Here is a 9886-nt window from a genome sequence, read left to right as displayed (position 1 = left end):
TATTAACATCGAACGCACCATGTCCATCACGACATTTTGTGAACTTGCTCAGATACTACAGAATTGTGTCATTCTTCTGCATCTTGATACTTCGAAGTTTATCCTTGATTGCCAACTTCTTGTGGTCACTATTATTCTTAAACAATTCAGTTAGTTCTTTCCACATTGCGAATGTAGTTTCTTTTTGTGGAGGTTTGAGACAATGTGATCTCGTACTCCCTCCAAGATTATTCTCCTCGCCTTAGTTACATATTTCTTCCATCGAGCAAGGTTCTGGGCATCAGAATTCAATGATTTTGCAATATTTGTCTTGATGTATTCTAGAAATCCATTTTCATCCAATATCGCTTCCATGCAACAAAATTAGAGGTGCCTTCCAAGGTATACTCTAGCCTTAGTCCATTCAAGGCCATCTTCTCAACGTTGAATAAATCATGCTGCACTGAACTCAAAATTCGAACCTCCTGAGAAACAACTTTGAAATTCCTGCTCTAATGTGAATCTTGCTATGATACAATGTAGAAATGATGATGTAGATTTGCAAATGCTTATGAAGTTTCAATCAAAATCACAAAACACAAACCTACTCTATTGCTCTGCGAACATTAATTCACGCTTTAGAACAAAAATCTCAGACATGCAATAAGAAATCACACACATGCAAATAGTATTTTTCCCAGGGAAAGCAAACTGCTAAAAACCCCAATGTTTACTTACATTAATCTAATGAATAGCGATGTATTACAATTGCCTTTCTCAACTGAGCACAACCTACAAGTGTATAACCTATCTCTCAGCTCACTAAAAGGCTCTGACTCATACTTAGTCAATTTTTTCCTTTTCTTAAGCTCCTATTTCCTTGCGCAATTCCTTGAGAAATTAGGCCCCTCTTATTTATGAATTTCTCCAAAATGGATTGCACAATTTCTCAGGTTGATCATTAGGTTGCATGCAACATCTGTACACTCTAGAATAGTCTACAACTGATGTTACATTACCTTGGAATCTCCACCTCAACTGGGTAACTCAAATTCTTTGCATGCACTAGTTATTTTGGGTTGATTGATCAGTTAACTAGATGGTCACTGAGTTTGACTTAAGTCCCACTACACAAGTGACCTTCCACGAGTTCCTCCAACAGTTGGAACTAGTTTAACTAAAAACAACTTGAGATACCTGACTTCGATTGCTACAAGTTAGCAATCAAACATGCTTAACTGGACTCTAACTCCTCCAACTCGAATTTACTGAGTAAACTAGGTGACACAAAGCATGTCACACAAGTTAATTGCATTCAAGTTATTTGCTGATGTGGAAATTCGAATTCTCTCAATTTAATCAAAGCAAAAGCAAATTAAAAATTTCTTGCAACATTTTCAACAAATAATATATAACAAATCTAACTGTATAAATTAAATCATTAACAAACTTCATAACCCTCAACTTTATATATTAAATTTTAATCCAAAAAAATAAACTAAAATAACTAATTAAAATTTCCACGATTCACAAACATGCTATTCAAAATTTGAGAGTTACCCAAAATGAAAATACTCTTATAATAAAATAAATTAAAATATAAAAACTCTACGATGAAGAGTGACACAATTTGATCGGGCAACGAATTAAATAAAAAAATGGTTCTTTAATTGAATTTAAGAAAAACCTACCAACATCAACAACTACGGTGGAAAGAGTCCCCGCCATGTATATATGACCATTTATTTATGGATACCTACCATTATTAACTTAAAATAAATTCCAATATAGATAAATGTTAATTACGCCGTAAGGCGTTTCCATTTGAAATGAATTTCCCCAGTCGCCGCCGTGTCCTATTGTTGACCGTGGATTTGTGGTGTTAGACGATTGAATGAAGTGTGATCGTTGATCCAACACTGATCCAAAACTGAACGGTTAATGAGGAAGCGGGACGGACGCACCGCCAGCGAGCCATTCGTTTCGTAGCAATGCGTGATATGTGTGGGCTCACGGATAAGCGCTGAAGGACCAGTTTGCATGTACTGCTGGGCATTTTGTGCTGCAAATCTTGTTGTGATCAGTGAAGATCAACTCTCTGTTCAGATCTGTTTACATTCTCGCTTGAAGTGTTCAAAGAAATCCAATGTAAATGGGATTTGATCTACCCCGTGTATTCTTGTTACCAATTTTACAAATTTGAGAGCAGTGCTATGCATTTTTGGGTTTGAACCTTCCTTGAGAAAATGCAGATATCTACCTCTTTGAATATCTCCTGAGCTTTCTACCACAGCCTGACTGACTTTCAAGTAGAACTCATTTTCAAGATGGGGAATTCAGTTTTACTGCATATTTTGATTCTGAGTCTCTCTCTTTTTAACAAAGTCGAGATTGCAAAGGGACGTTCTTTACTAGTGCCTACCTCTGCGCCAGTTTCTTTGCATTTCGCACTGTCATCGGCTTCCCTACTTGATGATCCCCTGGCAAAAAGAAATGCATCAACTAAACTAGAAAATTCAACCAGTAAGGGCTTCAACGCCAGCCTTTTCATTAAATTTTTGAAGAGTATATTTATGCTAAAAATACAACCTGTGTAAGATTTATTCAGAAACTGAAATATCTCAATTTGAATTGCTTGTTTGCATCTTTCTACAGGTTCTGAGAAGTCATTGCGCTTTGTCCTTTTGACGATTGCAAAATCGGTTGTGTGTTCAGACACAGGTTCTCCAATGCAGATAGACAAAGAATCTCATCACATCAACAAAGGACTGCTATTGGAAATTATCATACTGCCAATATTTGTTGGATGTATCATGATTTCTTCAGTTTGTACTTGGTTGTATAGAAAGACTTACAACTCTGCTCCTTCTTCACCTCAACCTCATGCATTCAAGCGAAATTTAGATCCAGACGCCTCAGGTTGGTATCACCACTATGTCATATTTTATCCCTTTCACTGTGTGAAACCAAACCCTCTCTTGATGTGTACACCAACAGGGCAGCCACAAGAGAGTGGTGCTTCCTATGGAGATATTGTTTGATTGGATTCGGGGCTGAGATTCGATGACTTCCCCTGTTGAATCTGTGTGGATATATTTTGGATGTATGTATACATATTAACTATTATGCATTACTGCCAGTGCATTGGAATGGTTTCCATGACTATAGAAATTCTTCTCCTCTGTCAAACTATTATTTTTCGTGGGGGTTAACATAATAAACATCAGACTTGATTTCATGATCTGAATCATCTGATAAAATCAAAATTTTGGATTCTAACAAATTATAAAAAGCCATGGGTGCGGATGACCTCTGTTTACATGAGAGTTCGATTAGTTACATTACGACTATTTTGATCTAGGGTTAGCTCACTAAGTTGCCTGTAAGTTGAATTTTCACATATGCCTATAGGGATATTCCACTCATGCCTCTCCTGAGTCATTTGAACTCCTGTGTTTCTAAGAAAAAGGGATGTGCAACTGCAATTGAATATTCTAAGCTGCTAACAGCTACAAATAACTTCAGCAGCAATAACATACTTGGAGAGGGTGGATTTGGGTGTGTATACAAGGCAATGTTTGATGATGATTCCTTTGCTGTTGTGAAGAAGCTAGATGAGGGTAGTAGACAAGCTAAGCATGAATTCAGGTAGGTAATAAAAACGTTACAGGTATTATTTTGGAAGCTGGCTGCTTCTACAAACTTAAGAAGATATTAGTGAAGGCATTTTCTGGGGTGTGCCCTAAAGTTGCCCTTTTCAGTGTCTTTTCTTTTGTGGATTTGGTGATGCACTGCATTTAACATATTGCATTGTGCATTTTTATTCTCCCTATAATTTTAGAACTTAGAAGAAGCTTTGCTGATTTCATCTGTTGGTATTGTCATTGGTTGCAGAATGAAGTGGAGCTAATGAGCAAAATCCGACATCCAAACCTTGTTTCTTTGCTTGGGTTCTGTACTCATGAACATACACGGTTTTATTATACGATCTGATGCAGAATGGCTCTTTGGAAGACCAATTACATGGTAGCTTTCTCCAACCACTGGGCAAGTTCAATATTGCCTATGTTTTGAAGCCTTTTATTTGTTCAAACAAACTTGATACTACCATTCGTCATGGATAAACTAGTAGGCCATGAGTAAGCAGCCTTTCATAGCTATGCTTTGTTAAGAAACTGTGCTGGATTGCTTGTCAGGACCATCTCACGGATCTGCACTTACATGGTTTTTGCGGATGAAGATAGCCCTTGATTCAGCAAGGTAGTTCTAACACAGATAATTTGATTCCCTACTACTAGATTTTACCAATTGAAATCACTTTTTCACTTGGTCCTCTATCAACCTGGGAGCTCAAGCTTACCATGGTTTTCTTTCTTTTACAGGGTCTAGCACACTTGCATGAGCACTGCAACCCTGCAGTGATTCACCGAGATTTCAAATCATCAAATATTCTTCTTGATGCAAGCTTCAATGCCAAGGTGAGGGCAAGGTTTTCCAATCTCCCACTTACACTGACTGTAGTGTTAAAAATAGTAATACCATTAAATCTGCCTCGAAATGAATGTTTCTTATGTAATATTTATTAGTTAATTTGGGAAGATTCTTGTAAAGCATTAAGAAAGTTTCCTAGAATGTAATTGACAAAAGCCTTTGTAAATGTATGGCATGTGCATTGCATTCAATGGGAGATTCTATGAGATGGGAATCCCATTGCTTTCCTACTGAATTTTTTTTACTTTATGAACTGTTTTAAGCATCAGTTATTTTTTTGTCAAAATATTTTCATGTAGGACTTTAGTTTTTCTTTTCTATCAATTTCGTGACATGTGCAGCTGTTTGTATTAATTTATTATTGCTTATCATGAATTATACTCTAAGAAATTTCTAAATAGATTTATTTGTCCATCTTGGTTTATGTTCTTTAAAATACTTGGTCCGAAGTGAAACATTTCCTAAGTAGATGGTATTGTAGTCACCACTCTCTAACCACTGGCTATGGATGCAGCTTTCAGATTTTGGTCTTGCAGTAACAAGTGCAGGATGTGCTGGTAACACAAATATTGATCTAGTAGGGACATTGGGATATGTAGCTTCAGAATACATGCTTGATGGTAAGTCTCTAATAAAGAAATGAGATCCAATTTTGAATTTCTCTCATTGTTCACATATATATAGTGATATATAGTGTAGTAGAGATTAAAATATTAGTCCACCTACAATGATGTATTACCTGGAGTGTTGAAAGTATCTACGGGCCACAGTACAACAAATTACAATGCATGATCATTATAGATACACAATAGATTTGAGTTTTATTTTAGAGAACAAACATGTGTCTAGTAAAATGTTGAATGATATTTGTGGTTGAGTTTGAAACCAATCATAAAGAATCAAAATTTTCCAGTTGTCTTTATTTTGTATAAACATACCACAATAGATACATACCTGTAGCAGGGTCAAATTGGATGCCTTTCAATAAAACCAAAGTCATTGCTGCTTTAAATTTTGGTTCAGATACAAGTTAAAATCAATGTCTATCTCTTTTTAGTCTTGCAAGAGGTTACATATAAAAATATGCATTTACCTTGGACACATGACATGAAAATGAACCTTTTGTCATGTTTTGTCTACTATAAAGTTATCTTGCATCTTAAAAGTTGGAGCGTTCGTGTGAGGATTCATTATGAAAATTTCTCTCGTGTGCAAAATGATGTGTGTTTGGTATCCTACAAGTCTTCTAATTCATAGGACACATGCCTAGGGGGTCATGTGTTATGAATCCCACATGTTGGACATGGATTTGTAAGGACGAGTTTGGCACATGTCCGGTTCATGTTTGGTATCTTACAAGTCTTCTAAGTTAGATGACACACACCTAGGGGGTCATGTGTCACAATTTCCACATGTCAGACATGGATTCGTGAGGACGAGTTCAGGGCATGTGCCAAACTCATGTTCGACATGTGCTCTAAATGTGTCCCAAGTTTAGGACACATGTTTGTCAAAAGTAGTCCGTGGGTTTGAAAAAGGTGACTTGTCTGTCTTTTTCCTCATTTTGTTTAGTAGGTTGAAGTTCGTAGGCATTTTGGAGTGCATTTGAGGGTTATAGTGTAGCTTTGAAAGGATTCGAAGTGCAAGACAATGGTGTATGGTGTATGTGCACGTCAACCTCCGTCTTATTTCTAAATAGAGGGAAGAGTGGTTGAAGGGAAAGACAAAGATGTGGGATGCATTTCCTAATGATATGGGGTTTGGATAGTAGTGTTGAGTTGGCATTAGCAAACTTGGATCTTAATGAACCAGTGCTAGAGCCATTCAATTGTGCTCACCCTTTGGCATGTGCCTTTATATAACACATCCCCTATTATCCCTAGCCCAAACTAAGGGTAGAAGGAGGTAGTGATTAAGCTGACCCAACCTCCAAAGTCTTGTTATGGAAATGGGGTCTAACTTTTTCGACCTTTTTCGACTTTCTTAAGACTTAAAACAAATAATGTTGTTGTGTTCGTCTTGTCAAGACCTTTATGAAAATATAAGATTTGTCTCAATACGATTCTCGAATCAAAATATATGGCCATTCGAAGATTAGCCTATCAGATAGTGCCATGTTGTCTTGATTTGCCATGTGGTGTCCACAAGCTATCCGAGTTAGCCACCTCATCACCACATGGCAGCCTAAGTCACAGGATTCGTCCTAAACCCCCTGTGAATCCCGAATCCAGAAAATCCGACACGATTCGGTCCGGATCCGTGTCCAAATCACAGGACACGTCGTGTCTGAGGGCGTGTCATGATTTTCAGGGGCGTGTCGCGATTTTAGGACACGTGTTCGGTTTCCAGGACTCGCTAAGCTCAACGCAGGAATGAAAAGGGCGTGTTTGCTCATAAAAATTGTCATTTGGCAAGCGATTTGTGTTGTTGGCAAGTGATTTGTGCTGTTGGAGCAAGGAGTAAAGCATTCAGCAAGGAGAATCGACCAGTTAAGTTCTAATCTCATTGTTCAAACTTCAGTGTTTATGGTTTACGTTGAGCAGCTTCATTACCAGTCAAGCCCTTTGACAATCCTTGGTCTCGGTCTCCAGCTCCATTACCACTCCAATCACACTATTATTCAATGGTCAAACACTCCAATCGTAGCAAAGAAGGGTTATAAACTTATAAGTTGTGACTCGTGAGTTATATTGTTATCTATCAGCCGCTCAGCGTCTTCTAACTCATATGATAATAACAGTAGTGTCATGATCTTGATGGTCGAGTAACATGGTCAATAAATTTCTAATTTATGAGTTGTCGCTTGTCATGAGACGTATAGAAGTATTTTGGAAGACTTGATAGTATAAAATTTAAATAAAACAGTGAGGGTATGGTCCAACAAATAAAATTTTGTGCCGAACACCTAAAACAAAGTTATAACTTATAACGAAACTTCCAAAGTTCCAAGTTGTATGATTGTTGTAACTTGAAGGTAATCGACTAAGGTACAGTTCATTACCATCTGATTTAACATTGCTTTTGAATCCCCTGTCACAATCTACGTTTGTATGCAAGAGTTGTTAACTATATTCAAACCATAAAATACAAAGTTTGTTTAATGACTTACCAAATTTCCCATACATAAGATGATTCAATCGTTCTTTTAAGACACACAATAACCCATTCTGCACCTGCCAGCCCATACCTGACTTTTTATTATATATCAAATTTATTTTACTTTTAATTTTATATAATTAAGAATGTCATATTCAATGTACAATACTAACCTATGAGATAAATATTACAATCTCACCTGTAAAATACAGCTACCATCTCATATAATTATAATTTACAGTGTTGTTCAGTGTTGGATTGATGGAACATTGGAAACCTTGCATTGTAAACATTTTGATCACAGAGCTGAGAGAATCGATGTTTCAAATCTTGAATGCTGTGAGCCTGTGACACTTAAAATTGATTAATGCACAGTCAGTGACCAGATTAACATTGTGTTAGGTGGTGTAATGTCCTGAGGGGATTTTTTTCCCTTTGGGTTTAAGAAAATAAGAGAATATTGCACCAAAATTCCAGCACTTTTTCAACTATCTTTAATCACCATAAAGAGACAGTAATAGGAAGATAAATAACATCAACAGTCCCTTAATTTATATTTCTCGCAGTTTTACTTCCTAATGCAGTTATAGCATTTGGCAATTAGGAGCAGTAGTACACAAGGAAATTGCATTTCAATTTTTCTATTCATATTTGGTAAACATGAAACCAGGTCCTTATATATGGATTTAAGTTTTTAACCCAAAGTCTATCAATAATTCATGAATCATACTACACTCTACAACTAAATTACTAGTCACTATACTAGTCAGTCACACTCATCCTCGACCTCTCCTTCCACAGGATCAAACTGCAATCTTGGAGAAAACTTGGCTGCCCAAATACACTGAAATCCTGTACGATCTTGGCATGTCTTTTGCAACCTTGAATTTCCAAAAGACATGCTAAAACTGTCTCTGTTCTAAGACTGGCATTTCACTTCCATTTTTTTTCATTTTTTACAGTAGTTTGTATATGATTTTCATTTTTTATTTACAAATTTGTGCATGCTTTGTAAGTTTGTTCATTTTTTTTTACATGTAACAGTGTTCATGGCTCAATCAAAGGCAGCGACAGTTAGGGGGCAAAGGAAGGGCAAGAATGTCATGGGTAGAGATGCCCTTCCTCCCCCAATATCATCAGAGTCTACTACAAGTAATGTTGAGGGAAGAGAACTTAAAGACAATGATAAATATCCATTGTGGAAATATGTCACAAGAGAGGATGGGCCAGACAACAAGGGAAAGGGAGGAGGCAATGTGCAATGGAAATGCAATTTTTGTAACATTTCTTTCAAAAGCACATATTACCATGTGAAAGCACATTTGTTGGCTTTACTTGGTTGTGGGATTGGATCTTGTAGAGCTATTACTTCACAAAAGAGAAAAGAATTGCAAAAGGAGGCCAATGTTGGTATGGAACATGTGGCACTAGCTTCAAAATCAAAAATAGCCAAGAATGAAGACCCCCTTCCATTTTTGAGGAAAGCCAACACCAAATTTCCATTTGAGAGTTCTACTTCTACTGGGGGACAAGCATCAAAAAGAAGATCACTTGGTCCAATGGACAAGATTTTCCAAAAAGAGAGACGGGAAGAGCTTGATCTCACCATTGCCTTCTTCTTCTATCAAAACTTCATATCATTTAATGTTGCACGTTCACCTTTATTTGTTGAGATGTGCCGAGCTCTAACTCAAGGGGCTCCAGCAGGGTATGTGCCTCTTGGGTCAGAGAAGCTGAGAACCACATTGTTGATGAAGGCAAAAAAAGAGGTGCAAAAAATGCTTGAGCCTATTGTGGCAACATGGCCAACATCTGGGGTTAGCATTGTTTCTGATGGATGGACAGATCGAGCACGACACCCAATCATCAACTTCATGGTGTCTTCCTTGAATGGTCCAGTTTTCATGAAAGCAGTGGATACATTGGGCGAATACAAGGATGCACAATTTATGGGTGAGTTATTTATTAAAGTTGTTGAAGATGTAGGTGTTGAATCTTGTCTGCAAATCATTACAGATAATGCACCTGTTTGCAAGGCTACTGGCATGATTGTGGAAGCTAAATATCCACAAGTGTTTTGGACACCTTGCATTGTCCATTCATTGAACTTAGCACTAAAATCCATTGCTTCTGATGTGCTTTGGATTGGAAGCATTATTGAAGATGCAAGACATATCCGTAACTTTGTGCAAAATCATACAAATGCCCTCACTATCTACAAGGAGTAAAACAATATATCATTGTTGAAGATTGTTGATACACGGTTTGCATCTTCATTCATGATGTTGAAGAGGTTGAGGGGGGTCAAGACCATTCTTGG

The 9886-nt window shown here is 37.1% G+C and overlaps 1 long non-coding RNA gene across 1 annotated transcript; it reads left to right on the top strand.

Annotated features, from left to right (window-relative positions):
• Positions 1-4174: 4174 nt before the first annotated feature.
• On the top strand, positions 4175-5108 carry LOC149177540 (uncharacterized). Its single transcript, XR_016258779.1, has 3 exons — positions 4175-4239; positions 4362-4457; positions 4985-5108. It is a non-coding gene; the product is annotated as an uncharacterized LOC149177540 (long non-coding RNA).
• Positions 5109-9886: the final 4778 nt, after the last annotated feature.

Source organism: Pinus tabuliformis, chromosome 4_1, assembly GCF_031772625.1.
Source record: "Pinus tabuliformis cultivar Carrire ecotype Pingquan chromosome 4_1, CPIR1, whole genome shotgun sequence".
Taxonomy (NCBI): Eukaryota; Viridiplantae; Streptophyta; class Pinopsida; order Pinales; family Pinaceae; genus Pinus; species Pinus tabuliformis.
This window is presented reverse-complemented; position numbering and strand designations above follow the sequence as displayed.